Source organism: Martes martes (genome assembly GCF_963455335.1).
Source record: "Martes martes genome assembly, chromosome: 12".
In the NCBI taxonomy this organism is placed as follows: Eukaryota; Metazoa; Chordata; class Mammalia; order Carnivora; family Mustelidae; genus Martes; species Martes martes.
This window is the reverse complement of record NC_137900.1, coordinates 3,335,585-3,351,413: the sequence shown is the minus strand read 5'-3', so window position 1 is coordinate 3,351,413 and position 15,829 is coordinate 3,335,585.

The following is a 15,829-nucleotide window of genomic DNA, read 5'->3' as shown; positions in this document are numbered from 1 at the left end:
CGGAGGAGTAGGGGACCCTATTTCAACCGGTCCTTGAATTGAGCTGGATATCTACCAGACCATTCTGAACACCCACAAAATCAGCCTGTGATGTAAGAAGATATATCTGGATCTCTACAAACAGAATATCTCGGGCGGTTTGTCTTGAGGTATGAAGCGGGGAGCCATCATTCTATGGGCAGATATCAGAAGATAAACAGAAGCGGGAGGGAGCCTCCAGGATTCTGTACTGTTGGAGTGCAAAAGTCTTCTGCTTTTGAAAAAGAAAAGTTGAAAAAGAAAAACAAAGCTGGGGGCATCACATTGACTGATTTCAAGCTATGTCACAAAACTGTGATCACCAAGACAGCATGGTACCGGCACAAAAACAGACACAGACCAATGGAACAGAATAGAGAGCCCAGATATGGACCCACAATTCTATGGTCAAATAATCTTCAACAAAGCAGGAAAAAATATCCAATGGAAAAAGGATAGTCTCTTCAATAAATGGTGGGAATAAATAATGGGAAAATTGGACAGCTATATACAGAAGAATGAAACTCGACCATTCTCTTACACCATACACAATGATAAACTCTAAATGGATGAAAGACCTCAATATGAGACAGGAATCCATCAAAATCCTAGAGGAGAACATAGGCAGTAACCTCTTCAACATTGGCCACTGCAACTTCTTTCAAAACATGTTTCCAAAGACAGGGGAAACAAAAGGGAAAATGAGTTTTGGGGACTTCATCAAGGTAAAAAGCTTCTGCACAACAAAAGAAACAATCAACAAAACAAAGAGGTAACCCACAGAATGGGAAAAGATATTTGCAAATGACACTATAGACAAAGAGCTGATAGCCAAGATCTATAAAGAACTCTTCAAACTCAACATCCAAAAAACAATCACGTCAAAAAAATGGGCAGAAGACACGAACAGACACTTCTCCAAAGACATACAAATGGCCAACAGACACATGAAAAAATATTCAATATCATTAGCCATCAGGGAAATTTCAAATCCAAACCACAGTGAGATACCACCTTATACCAGTTAGGATGGCAAAAATTAACACAACAAAAAACAACAAATGTTGGAGAGGTTGTGGAGAAAGGGGAACCCTCCTACCCTGTTGGTGGGAATACAAAGTGGTACAGCCATTTTGGAAAACAGTGTAAAGGTGTCTCAAAAGTTAAAAAATAGCGCTATCGTATGATGCAGCAATTGCACCACTGGGTATTTACCCCAAAGATACAGATGTAATGAAAAGAAGTGCCACATGCCCAATGTTCATAGCAGCAGTGTCCACGACAGCCAGACTGGAAAGAGCTGAGATGCCCTTCAACAGTTGAATGGATAAAAAAGATGTGGTCCATATATACAATGGAATATTACTCAGCTATTAAAAAGGATGAGTACCCAATTTTTGCATCAACATGGATGGAACTGGAGGTGATTATGCTGAGTGAAATAAGTGAAGTGGAGAAAGTCAATTATCATATAGTTCCACTTATTTGTGGAACATAAGGAATAACATGGAGGACATTAGGAGAAGGAAGGGAAAAATGAAGGGGGGATATCAGAGGCAGAGACGAACCATGAGAGACAATAGATTCTGAGGAACACACTGAGGGTTTTAGAGGGGAAGGGGGTGGGGGGATGGGTTGGCCCAGTGGTGGGTATTAAGGAAAGCATGTATTGCATGGAGCACTGGGAGTTATGTGGAAACAATGAATCATGGAACACTACATCAAAAACTAATGATGATGTTGGGGCACGTGGGTGGCTCAGTGGGTTAAAGCTCTGCCTTTGGCTCAGGTCGTGATCCGAGGGTCCTGGGATTGAGCCCCGCATTGGGGGGGGGTCTCTGCTCAGCGGGGAGCCTGCTTCCCCCCTCCCTGCCTGCTCTCTGCCTACTTGTGATCTCTCTCTGTCAAATAAATAAATAAATAAAAATCTTAAAAAAAAAACTAATGATGTACTGTATGGTGACTAACACATCATACTACTACTACTAATAATAATAATAATCAGAAGAAGAGGAAGAGGAGGAGAAGGAGGAGGAGGAGAACGAGGATAAAGCTTTTCCTGTGAGTTCAAAAACAAGGCAAGAATATCTTCTCTCATCCCATTTTCAACTTATTATTGTAGGTTCTAGTTAGTGTGGTATAAGAAGATATGGAAATACAGACATGTGGTCTGGAAAAGATGAAATATTCCTGTTATTATTTGCAGATGATATAACCGTTTACATAGAAGATTCTGAGGACTCTCTATGAGAAAACTCACAATGAATTATAATAGATACTTTATGTAGATATAAATATAAATAGATACTTTATATAGATAAAAAATATAATAGATTACTTCAGTAAAGTCTCAGAATAAAAGATCAGTGTAATATTCAGCTGATCATATTACCATAGATTAGTAACAAACAATTGGAAACCAAAATTAAAAACCTATACCAGGGATGCCTGGGTGGCTCAGTTGGTTAAGCAGCTGCCTTCAGCTCAGGTCATGATCCCGGCGTCCTGGGATCAAGTCCCACATCGGGCTCCTTGCTCGGCAGGGAGCCTGCTTCTCCCTCTGCCTGCCACTCTGTCTGCTTGTGCTCACTCTCACTCCTCTCTCTCTCTCTCTCTGACAAATAAATAAATAAATAAATCTTTAAAAAAAAAAAAAAACCTATACCATAGTTCCCTCCAAAATGAGATGTTTGGTATAAATCTTTTAAGAAATGTAGAGGACCCAGACAATGAAACTTGTAGAACTAATGAAAACAAGCAAGACTAAGTAAGTGCAGAGAGGTATTGCTTTCATGGATTTGAAGAGTCGATGTAGGAAAATGTTAGTTCCTCTGAAATTGATTTACAGGCTTGAAATGCAATTCCTATCAGTTCCCAGTAGGACTTTCCTTTGGTTAAAATCAACAAACTTAACAAAGAAAGCCTATACCCAGTAGGAGAAGAGAAATAATAAAGATCAGAGCAGAAATCAATGAAATAGAAACCAAAAAAACAATAGAACAAATCAACGGATCTAGGAGCTAGTTCTTTGAAAGAATTAATAAGATTGATAAACCCCTGGACAGACTTATCAAAAAGAAGAGAGAAAGGACCCAAATAAATAAAATCATGAATGAAAGAGGAGAGATCACAACCAACACCAAAGAAATACAAACAATTATAAGAACATACTATGAGCAACTCTACGCCAACAAATTCGACAATCTGGAAGAAGTGGATGCATTCCTAGAAACATATAAACTACCACAACTGAACCAGAAAGAAATAGAAAACCTGAACAGACCCATAACCAGTAAGGAGATTGAAACAGTCATCAAAAATCTCCAAACAAACAAAAGCCCAGGGCCAGACGGCTTCAGGGGAATTCTACCAAACATTTAAAAAAGAATTAATTCCTATTCCCCTGAAACTGTTCCAAAAAATAGAAACAGAAGGAAAACTTCCAAACTCATTTTATGAGGCCAGCATCACCTTGATCCCAAAACCAGACAAGGATCCCATCAAAAAAGAGAATTACAGACCAATATCCTTAATGAACACAGATGCGAAAATTCTCACCAAAATACTAGCCAATAGGATCCAACAGTACCTTAAAAGGATTATTCACCACGACCAAGCAGAATTTATTCCAGAGCTGCAAGGTTGGTTCAACATCCGCAAATCCATCAATGTGATATAATACATTAATAAAAGAAAGAAGAAGAACCATATGATACTCTCAATAGATGCTGAAAAAGCATTTGACAAAGTGCAGCATCCCTTCCTGATCAAAACTCTTCAAAGTGTAGGGATAGAGGGCACATACCTCAATATTATCAAAGCCATCTATGGAAAACCCACCGCAAATATCATTCTCAATGGAGAAAAACTGAAAGCTTTTCCGCTAAGGTCAGGAACACGGCAGGGATGTCCGTTATCACCACTGCTATTCAACATAGTACTAGAAGTCCTAACCTCAGCAATCAGATGACAAAAAGAAGTTAAAGGCATCCAAATCGGCAAAGAAGAAGTCAAACTGTCACTGTTTGCAGATGATATGATACTATATGTGGAAAACCCAAAAGACTCCACTCCAAATCTGCTAGAACTTGTACAGGAACTCAGTAAAGTGTCAGGATATAAAATCAATGCACAGAAATCAGTGGCATTTCTTTACACCGACAACAAGACAGAAGAAAGAGAAATTAAGGAGTCAATCCCATTTACAATTGCACCCAAAACCATAAGATACCTAGGAATAAACCTAACCAAAGAGGCAAAGAATCTATACTCAGAAAACTATAAAGTACTCATGAAAGAAACTGAGGAAGACACAAAGAAATGGAAAAATGTTCCATGCTCCTGGATTGGAAGAACAACTATTGTGAAAATGTCTATGCTACCTAAAGAAATCTACACATTTAATGCAATCCCTACCAAAATCCCATCCATTTTTTTCAAAGAAATGGAACAAATAATCCTCAAATTCATATGGAACCAGAAAAGACCTCAAATAGCCAAAGGAATATTGAAAAAGAAAGCCAAAGTTGGTGGCGTCACAATTCCGGACTTCAAGCTCTATTACAAAGCTGTCATCATCAAGACAGTATGGTACTGGCACAAAAACAGACACATAGATCAATGGAACAGAACAGAGAGCCCAGAAATAGACCCTCAACTCTATGGTCAACTAATCTTCGACAAAGCAGGAAAGAATGTCCAGTGGAAAAAAGACAGCCTCTTCAACAAATGGTGTTGGGAAAATCGGACAGCCACATGCAGAAAAATGAAATTGGACCACTTCCTTACACCACACATGAAAACAGACTCAAAATGGATGAAGGACCTCAATGTGAGACAGGAATCCATCAAAATCCTTGAGGAGAACACAGGCAGCAACCTCTTCGACCTCAGCCGCAGCAACTTCTTCCTAGGAACATCACCAAAGGCAAGGGAAGCAAGGGCAAAAATGAACTACTGGGACTTCATCAAGATCACAGCAAAGGAAACAGTTAACAAAACCCAAAGACAACTGACAGAATGGGAGAAGATATTTGCAAACGACATATCAGATAAAGGGCTAGTATCCAAAATCTACAAAGAGCTTAGCAAACTCAACACCCAAAGAACAAATAATCCAATCAAGAAATGGTCAGAGGACATGAACAGACATTTCTGCAAAGAAGCATCCAGATGGCCAACAGACACATGAACAAGTGCTCCACATCACTCGGCAGCAGGGAAATACCAATCAAAACCACAATGAGATACCACCTCACACCAGTCAGAATGGCTAAAATTAACAAGTTAGGAAATGACAGATGCTGGCGAGGATGCAGAGAAAGGGGAACCCTCCTACACCGTTGGTGGGAATGCAAGCTGGTGCAACCACTCTGGAAAACAGCATGGAGGTTCCTCAAAAAGTTGAAAATAGAGCTACCTTATGACCCAGCAATTGCACTACTGGGTATTTACCCTAAGGATACAAACATAGTGATCTGAAGGGGGCACATGCACCTGAATGTTTATAGCAGCAATGTCCATAATAACCAAACTATGGAAAGAACCTAGATGTCCATCACCAGATGAATGGATAAAGAAGGTGTGGTATATATACACAATGGAATACTATGCAGCCATCAGAAAAAATGAAATCTTGCCATTTGCAATGACGTGGATGGAACTAGAGGGTATTATGCTTAGCGAAATAAGTCAATCGGAGAAAGACAACTATCATATGATCTCCCTGATATGAGGAAGTGGAGATGCAATGTGGGGGTTTTGGGGGGTAGGAAAAGAATAAATGAAACAAGATGGGATCGGGAGGGAGACAAACCGTAAGAGACTCTTACTCTCACAAAACAAACTGAGGGTGCCCGGGGGGAGGGGGGTAGGGAGAGGGTGGGGTTATGGACATTGGGGAGGGTATGTGCTATGGTGAGTGCTGTGAAGTGTATAAACCTGGCGATTCACAAACCTGTACCCGGGGGCTAATAATACATTATATGTTTATAAAAAAATTTTAAATTTTTTTAAAAAGAAGTTTTTTTTAATAAACTATTAAAATCTCAAAAAAATCAACAAACTTATTCTTTATTATTATTATTATTATTATTTATTTGAGACACACAGAGAGAGCACAAGCTGGAGGAGGATCAGAGAGAGAGGGAGAAGCAGACCTCCCCTGAGCAGGGAGTCTGACACAGGGCTCGATCCCAGGACCCCAAGTTCATGAACGGAGCCAAAGGCAGCCGCTTCACTGAGTGAGCCATCCAGGCACCTCCAAACTTATACCAAAGTGCAAGGAAGGATGAGCAGTGAAACTGTGGACTAGGACCGTCCAAGTTCTTGTTTCCCCACAGAAATGTCAAAAGAAACAAAACAACACCCCCCCCCCCCCCGCAGAAATTTCTGAACCAACTTCAAAGGAGCGGAAAATAATCAAAAGTTTCTAGTGACCAGCCCATGCCTGATCAAAGAAATAAGAAAATTTTGTGGTGTTGTTGCTGGCCCTTATCCACTCCTCTCCCCCCCACCCCCCAGCATGGCCATGGTCTCAGTCTCTGGCCAGCAGCAGCTTGGTTCCTGGTTCCCCTCCTCCAGTGTGAGGGAGCAGAGCAGACCTCACTTACAAATAATCGTGTGCCATCATTCTAATCTGTCTGAGGGTTCCCAAAAGCCTGAGTCCAGAAACTCCTGTCTGTTTGTACAGCTCAGACACATGGGAAAATGACCAGGCACTGCCTATAAACTACAAGACCACTCTGAACCAACAGACACCCGACTTAGGAGATTCTGTATGGACATAAAACAGACCATTCCAAGCCCAGGAGATAAGCTGAGGGTGAGACTTGGGGAAATTAGGACTTTCAAAAGTAGCTTGTCTACAGGGGAACTTGGGAAGCCATGTGCAAGACAGGCAAGACTCACTCAGACAAGACCCCAGGCTTCCACCCTAAGCTGACCCCAGGCCGAGAAAGCCTAGCTCATTGGGGCACAAGGACCCCAATACCAGAGCCAGCAGTACCTGGGCAGGTGGCTCTTCCCTCTTATTAAGTGGAGATGGTGGCAGTGTCTCTGGTTGCAGGAGATATGGACCGTTGGGTCACAGGAGACTGAAAGGGAGTCACAAGGGTATCTAGGAGCACAGAGAGAACTTGGAAGTGATCACAGGGGTATGGGGGGCACCAGCAGCTTGTAAAGAGTCACAGTAGTTTCTGGGGGCACAGAGGGCATGGGAAGATCCCCAGGGATTTGTGGTCAATAGCAACCTACAAGCAAACAGTTGTGTCGAGGAACAGGGTCCTTGGAGAAGTTGCAGGACCCATGGAGCCCCAGATGTGCTGGGGTGGATGGGGGCTTGGAGGAGGCCCAGCAGCAATGGGGTGGTCAGGGATGGGCTCAGAGGAGCCCCAACAGCGTCAGGGTGGATGGGGGTGCTCAGAGGAACCCCAATGGCATCAGGGGGATGGAGGTGCTCAAAGGAACTCCAGCAGTGTCTGGAAGTGTCGTGATATGTATGGGCACACATGGGACATGGGAGGAATAGAGGCATGTGTGGGGCAGCAGAGAACAGGGAAAAATCACAGGAGATTCACCACCCAGGGTCCCCTGAGGCTGAAGTGCAGCTTTCCACAGGATTACATTCTCATTGGGAGGCTCTGGGTAGAAAACCCACGCCCAAGCTTTTTCTTGCTTGCAGCACAATTCAGTTCCATGCAGGTCCTGGTTTCCTCCTGGCATCATGGAGGGCCACTCTCAGCTGCACAAGACCACCACATCCCTTGCCACATTGCCCCACCATATTCATGCCAACAACAAGAAACCCGTCTCCTTCTCTGAACTCAGACGGGGATCACATCACTCACTTTCCTGGGTCCACTGTGCAGGTGGCAGATTGTGGGGCTTCTCAGCCTCCATAATCATGTGAGTCAATCCCTCATAACTGATCAATCTCTGTCTCTCTCTTTCTCTCCCCTGATTCCTATTAACTCCATTTCTCTGGAGAACCCCAACAAATTCAATGGTCACTATGAACATCACTAAAAATATAGTTAGAGAATTAACAGGAATTAGATGGTACAATAAAAAATGTGGAGAAGAAAGAAGTAGACAAGCTAAGTGGGGAAAAGGTAAGAGACACGCAGAAAACAAGTAGCAAACTGGAAAATGCAGTTCCAGCCATATCAATAATCACCTAACTGGCAATAGTCAAACACTCCAATATAAACGTAGAAATTTACGGACCATAGTCAAAAAGCGAAGTCCTTATAAATATGGTCTCTAAAAGGAAGAAGGAAAGAAAGAAGAAATTAGAGTGACCCAACTTTGAATGGGATAAGTAGAACATTTATTTGCAGAGGACACGACCCTCTATGTAGAAAATTCCAATGAACCCACCAAAATAAAAGAGACTAGAATTAATAAAGGTTGAAGATCCAAAGAAGCAACATTTCTTACAAAAGTCAATGGCACTTCTGTACATGAGCTAAGGAAATATGAAAAGAAATTAACAAAATAATTTCATTCATAGTAGTATGGAAAATACTTAGATATAAATTTGACAAAGATGTACAAGATCTGTACACTGAAAACTATAAAATATTGCTGAGAAAAGTTAAAGATCTAAATAAAGAAAGATTTCTTTTCATGGATTGGGAGATTTCATATTATCAAGAAAGCAATTGTCAACTTCCCCTGTAAAATTTAATGTGGTCCTTGTGAAAATCCCAGCAAAATTTTTGGAGGTATAAATTGACCAGCTAATCCTATAACATATATGGGAATGTTGAAGGCCTGAAATAGCCTGAATAGTTTGGAAAAATAACAAATCTGGAAACCTTGATCTACCTCATTCAAAATTTGCAACAACACATATAGTCTAGACAATGGAAGTCTGGCATGTAGGACAATGGCACATTGAAATAATGTGCACAAGAAAGAAAATCTTATCTTTTATTATAAATTGATTTTCAAAAAATCCCCCAAGGCAATTCAGTGCAGAAAAGACTAATCTTTTTTTTTAACTGAGAAATGATGCTGGGACAAATGGATGAGTCATAAGAAAATCCATAAAACCAATCAACAGGAAAAGCTTACATCACACTAACAACAACGAACTAAAAATCAACCTGAATGTAATTTCTCAAGGAAAACAGCAGAAGGCCTTCATGATCTCTTAGCTATGACACCAAAAGCATGATCCGTAGAAAAACCAAACTTATTAAACATCAGCAAAATTAAGAACTTTTGCTCTTCAAAAGCCACTGTGGAAAGTATGAGAAGACAAGCCAGAGACTTGGAGAAAATACTCGCATATTGCATACCTGGTAAAGATCATAGATAACGCCTCAGTAAAAAGACAAAACATTTTCTGAAATAAGCAAAAGATTTGAATGGGCATTTTTACTAAAGAAAATATGTGAGCGGCAATGAAACACATGCAAACACATTCGAACCCATTGGACGTTAGGGGAAAGCTGATTAAAACTATAGGAAGAGAGGGGCGCCTGGGTGGCTCAGTGGGTTAAAGCCTCTGCCTTCAGCTCAGGTCACGATCCCCGGGTCCTGGGATTGAGCCCTGCATCAGGCTCTCTGCTCAGTGGGGAGCCTGCTTCCTCCTCTCTTTCTGCCTGCTTCTCTGCCTACTTGTAATCTCTGTCAAATAAATAAATAAAATCTTTAAGTAAAAAAAAAGGAATGTTAAAATTATAGGAAGAGAGCACCTCACACCCTTAGGAGGACTATAGTAAAAAGACAAGTGTTGGCAAGCCCATGGAATATACTAGAAGCTTTCTACGTGGGAGCAGGAATGTGAAATGATGCAGACTTTTTGGAAAGCCGTTTGTCAGCTTATACAACCTTGAAGATAAACTTACATACGACCAAGTACTTTTATTCCTTTCCCAGGAATCTACCCAGGTAAAATGAAAACATATGTCCACATGAAGACCAACACATGAATATTCACAGCAGCATTGTTTGTAATATCCCCAAACTGCAAACAGGGGCGCCTGGGTGGCTCAGTCAGTTAAGCGTTGGACTCTTGATTTTGGTCGGCTCAGGTCATGATCTCAAGGTCGTGAGATCGAGCTGGGTGCGGGGCCCTGTGCTGGGTGGGAAATGTGCTTGAGATTCTCTCTCCCTGTGCTTGCATGCATCTGCAGGTGGGCACTATCTCTCTCTTAAAAAAAAAAAATTGCAAACAGTCCAAATGTCCATCAACTTGTAAATGGATCCTCAAAACATGGTACCCCTGTACCAGAGCAGAATACCAGTATGCGCCCCAGCATGCACGAACTTCCAAAACAATGTGCTAGTGTTGCTGGGCAGAACCGGGTCCAACCTCAGGTTTGGGGGCTCGCCTCTCGTAGGGCAGCGAGAAGGAGCTGGTAGGCGTGAGGCCAGCTCACCGCTGAGGCCCCGGGAATGCTGTCACACTAAGTGAACAAATCAGACCTGAGAGACTACATAGTATGGGATTGGATTTATGTGAAGTGTACGGAGAACACAACTGCAGAGGGACATAAAGTAGATCAGTAGCTGTCTAGAGCCTTCGGTGGGAGCAGAGATAGCCGCAAATCTGGTGATTCTTCCACCATTCTCTAAGTTGACTGAAAATTGTTTAATTGTCCCTTGTATGAATTTTATGGTCTATGGATTATATCTCCATAAAGCTGTTTGAAAGTGGACAGGAAATCTTGTAGCCATGTGACTTAGTGTTTCCATGGCTTCCATTCACCCCATGCAATCCTCAGTCTCTTACTGGCTCCTTCTTATTTATCTCTTTTCTGGGTTTTGGTCTGTAATTTTGTTCTACATGTTTCTTTCAATGATTTTATGCACTCCTATGGCCTCAGCTGCCACCTTGAACCTTAAAGTGCTCTCTATCTCCAACCCCAAGGTGCTTCCCCAAATTCTAAATCGGTACTTCCAAAGGCCTGTTGGACAAATCCAACTGCATACTCCACAGAAATGTCAACCTCGATTCATTTAATATGGTCTTCAGGGCCCACCTCACCTTCACCCTCGACCTTAGACTCCCTTTGACAAGGTTCATGAATTATTCTTCCATACTCCATATGAAATATAAATGTTTCCCTTGGGGCGCCTGGGTGGCTCAGTGGGTTAAGCCTCTGCCTTCGGCTCGGGTCGTGATCTCAGGGTCCTGGGATCGAGTCCCGCATCGGTCTCTCTGCTCAACGGGGAGCCTGCTTCCTCCTCTCTCTCTCTGCCTGCCTCTCTGCCTACTTGTGATCTCTGTCTGTCAAATAAATAAATAATATCTTTAAAAAAAAAAGAAATATAAATGTTTCCCAACACTAGTATAGTTTCACCAAAACCTAAGAGTGGATTTTTTAAATTTATTGAAGTATAAGTTCTTAACTAATAAGTAAAGCCGTGTGCTTCTGTTTTCATTAAATAACAATAGTGGCTATTAAACTGGTATTTCAGGGCACCTTGGTGGCTCGGTCATTGGGCATCTGCCTTCAGATCAGATCAGGATCCCAAAGCCTGGGATCGGGTCCCCCATTGGGCTCCCTGTTCAGTGGGAAGCCTCCTTCTCCCTCTCCCACTCCCTCTGCTTGTGCTCCCTCTATAGCTGTGTTTCTGTCAATTAAATAAATAAAATCATTTTAAAAATTTTTTAATTAAAAAAAATTAACTGGTATTTCAGGGGCACTTAGGTGGCTCAGTCGGTTAAGGGGCTGACTCTTGGTTTCAGCTCTGGTCATGACCCCAGGATGGTGAGATTGAGCCTCACATCCGGCTCCTCACTGGGTGGGCAGCCTGTTTAATATTCTCTCTCCCTCTGCCCCGTCCCCTCCCCTAATCACATAGTCTCTCTCTCTTTCTCTCTCCAAAACACAACAAAACATTGGTATTTCAGTGTATACTGTGTGCAGCTCTAATTCCCTTATTCTCTCGTCCCTATTGGTGGTGAATAAAATAAGTTCCCTGTACACCCAAGGAAGTAAGTGTGAAATGAGGGGCTCTCACTCCAAATAGGAACAAACTCAGGGTATTATATCGGAGCACAGGATAGGGAGCACTTCCAACATTTGGATGTTCCCCTTCAGCCACAGAGAAATCAGTGATGCACAAAGGGTTAGGGGTCTTTATCCATGTCAGGAAATGTTTGCAATTAGATGGTTCAGAGTGACAGACTGTAATGTTTCCCTCACATTTTGGAGATTACCAGTTAGACTGAGCATGTTTTCCTGCCTGTGGACCCTTGGCATCCCCACTCCCACGAATCACCTTCTCACACAGATCCCATCCGACTATGCGGAGTCTACTGTCTTTTCTCTTGAATTCATAGGAGCACTTGACTGCCCTGACTTTGGGTGATGCTGGGACCAGCTGGGCCAGAGGTCAGGCCCTGGGGGTCAGGACCAGGTGTGGGGAGGAGTCCAGGCCTGGGTCAGAGCTGGGCAAGGCTGGGCAGGGCTGGGCTGGGGTCTGGGCAGGCTCAGGGCCCAGGGTTAGGAGGAGGTGGTGCTGGGACGTGTGAGGGGGCGTCAGGGTGGGGACAGGGGCAGGGCCCGGGATCCACACGGGGTCAGGGCGTGGGGTCAGGTCAGGTCGGGTCAGACGAGGGTCAGCAGCCCTGGGTATGGGTACAGAGGCACCGACACCCCGCGGCCGAGGCTGGCTGGCGGCCCTGCTCTGGCTCCTGCTCCCGTCCGCAGGCATGCGAGGGTCCTGGTCGGTGGCCTCCCGTGCCCTGGCCCCCGCTCCAGAAGAGGCCGACTCGGAGGAGCCCGGGCGGCCGGAGGGCGGAGCACAGCCGTTGGCGCCCGAAGCGGGTGCGTTGGGCTGAGGCGTGTGGGCGGAGGGGCCTCCGGGAGGGGCTGGGGCGGGGCGGCCGCCCCCTCTTCTCTCGGCCCGGTCTGACAGGCTGCCCTAGGCCATCCCCAAACCCCAACACGGGCGGGTAATGGGCCCCACGGCAGACCCCCCGGAACTGGGCAGGTGCCGGGCTTGGCCCCGGCACGGCGGCTGGGTAGGGGAGGACTGCGGCTGAATGCGGGGCCCGAGAGACCGCTCCGAGCCGGCCCGGGGTGAACCCCAGCACCAGGGCTGTCTTCATTCGCCCACTTCCTCTTGGAGAACCCGAGCGTCCTGAGTCGGGGCAGCGGCGTTCCCTGGGTCCTGCAGCGCCCGACTCCCGCCTGTGACCCTCCCTCCCTGAGACGCTGGGCCGCGGTGGAGGGGCCACAGGAGCCCTCTGGCCGCATGACCCGGAGCAAGGCCCGCAGCGGGTGAGCCCTGCGGCTCTCGGGTCTGCGGAGTAGGCGAGGGGGTAGACTGCGCTAGTCGGAGGAAACGTCTGGGACGGGCCCTGTCGCCCGCAGGTGGGTTCAGGGACGCCTGTCTTCCCTGCAGATGCAGCCGTGGCCCCCTGGTGCCCCTCGCCCGCTCCAGCCGAACCCTGGGCCCTCCCTCCTTCCTCCCGGGTTCGGCCTGTGCTCTGTTCTGTGGTCCTCTGCAGCAGTCAGGAAGGCGGGGTCCGGCAGCCCCTGGATTTTGGACGGGCCCCTTGAGCCTTGGCTGTGGTTCTTACGTCTGTGAAGAGGAGGAGGGCCTCTGTGATCGCATCATTTGGGGTCACCGGTGTCTCTATCATGGACAGGCTGGGGGGTGTCTCCACAGTGTGTGGGAGGCCCAAAGTGACGGGGAGGATCTACGGTGGCCGGGATGTGGTGGCTGGCCGGTGGCCGTGGCAGGCCAGCCTGCTGCACAAGGGCATGCACGTCTGCGGAGCTGTCCTCATCGACCCCCTCTGGCTGCTTTCCACTGCCCACTGCTTTCTCAAGTGAGTGCCCTTCCTGGTGCCTGCAGACGGGCTGCAGGGCGGGGGATGCAAGGGAGAGGAGGGAAAGAGGGATGGGTGTCCAGTGACAGCTCCTCTGGGCTTTACCCTTGAGCGGTGTGTGGCCTCCAAACACACGACATTCCTGCCTTTGACCCGTGTCCCCTCCACCTGAATGTGCCCCCTGCTCACCCCATTCTCTGTCCTCGGCCGCAGTGCCTGTCCCCTGACACAAACGTGTCCCCGGAGACTGGCAAGATCTGTCCTGGCGCCATGCAGTGTGGACAGGCTCTTTGCCTCCTTGGCCAGGGCTTCTGCGCAGTGTCCCCAGACTCTGGGGCGTCAGACTTACTGCTTCTGCAGAACTGCATGCCTGGGAGGAGTCGAGGTTGCCGGCACCCGCCTGCCAGGCTGCCTGGGTGGGAGGTGGGCTCCCTGACCTTGACGTGGCTGCTCGAGAGGCTGGCTCCTCGGGCTTCCTGGGCCTGGCTCCGTGCCCGGCTTCGGGACAGACGAGGAGGGTCTCAAGGGAGTGGAGGGGATCACAGACCAGGGCAGGGAGCTAGGCTCAGGCACTGAGTAGCTTTAAGGGCGCAGGGCCCCATCAGAACCAGCCCTGTGCCACACATGAGCCCCTCTGGGGCAAGGGGCTATCTCCATGCTGGCAGGAGAGAAAGCCAACGTGCTGAGAGGGGAGGGCCCCGTGGACAGGGAGGGAGGTCAGGAGAGGTGCAGTGGTCCAGCTCGCACGATGCTGGAGGGAAGGGTTTGGGCTGGGGGGGAGGAGGTCGGGAGGGGTCGGGGAGGGCGGTTTCCCGGTGGCGGGCCTTCCAGTCAGGAGGGTAGGACGTTTTGTCACTTCTGTTCAGGGGACAGGGCAAGGTCCCATTTCCTGCACTCATTTGCTCATTTAACAGATCTTTTGTGAATGCTTATGACAAGCGGACAAGCAGCTGTGGGGCAGGAAGGTGTTCATGGGAGGAAGGGGCAGGAAAGGTGTGGGGCTGCAGCTGGGCCGTGGGGAGCTTCGGGAAGGGTCAGGCTAGAGAGAGGCTGGAGCCGGAGCTTCTCTGTATAAAATGGAAGAGCTCGGTGTGAGGCCCCAGCAAGAAGCCTTGAGCTCGAGGAGTCCCTGCTCCTCCAGCTGTAGTGGGGAACAGGAGATCAGCTGGCCTCGGGAGAGCTGGGAAGAGGAGACCGAAGAGGCCTGGCCTCGCGCAGGCGCAGGCTCCGGAGGGAGGGGTGGTTAGACGAAGGGCAGGGAGAGCGACCTGGCCCATGCTCAGAGCGGAGGGTGACCTCGAGCTCTCCTCCGCCAGCAAATCCCACGCCCCCGCAGACTACCAGGTGCTGTTGGGAAGCACGCAGCTCTACCAGCACACCCAGCACACGCGGGAGATGCCCCTGAGCCGGATTATCATGCACCCAGACTTTGAGAAGCGTCACCCCTTTGGGAGCGACATAGCCATGCTGCAGCTGCACCTGCCCGTGAACCTCACCTCCTCCATCGCCCCTGCCTGCCTCCCGAGCCCTGGCATGCAGCTGTCTGGCAACTTGTCCTGCTGGATCACCGGCTGGGGGATGCTCAGCGAGGACAGTGAGGGGTGTGGGGGTGGGTGAGGGCCGCAGGGGAGGAGGGAGGTGTGCTGGGTCTGAGGGGGCCCAGGCAAGTGGCCATGGGACCTTGGGCCTCTGGGCCTCATTTCTAGAGGACGGGACTATTTTAGTTCTAGTTCTGAAAAATGTGTGATTCTAAGTCCAAGGGACTGTCCAGCCTCCAGCATTCTCTCTCTCTCTCCCTCTGCGCACACACATGCATGCATGTACACATGTGCACATGCACACACAAAGGCACACATGCATGCACACACGCGAAGGCGCACACACACATGCACACACATGTACACACGAAGGCACACAGGCTGGTTCTTCCTCCTTGAGGGCAGGGACTGTGTCTCACTTGTTCTAATATCCCAAGCTGGCCACAGGGCCTGGCACTTGGTAGGCATTTCACCA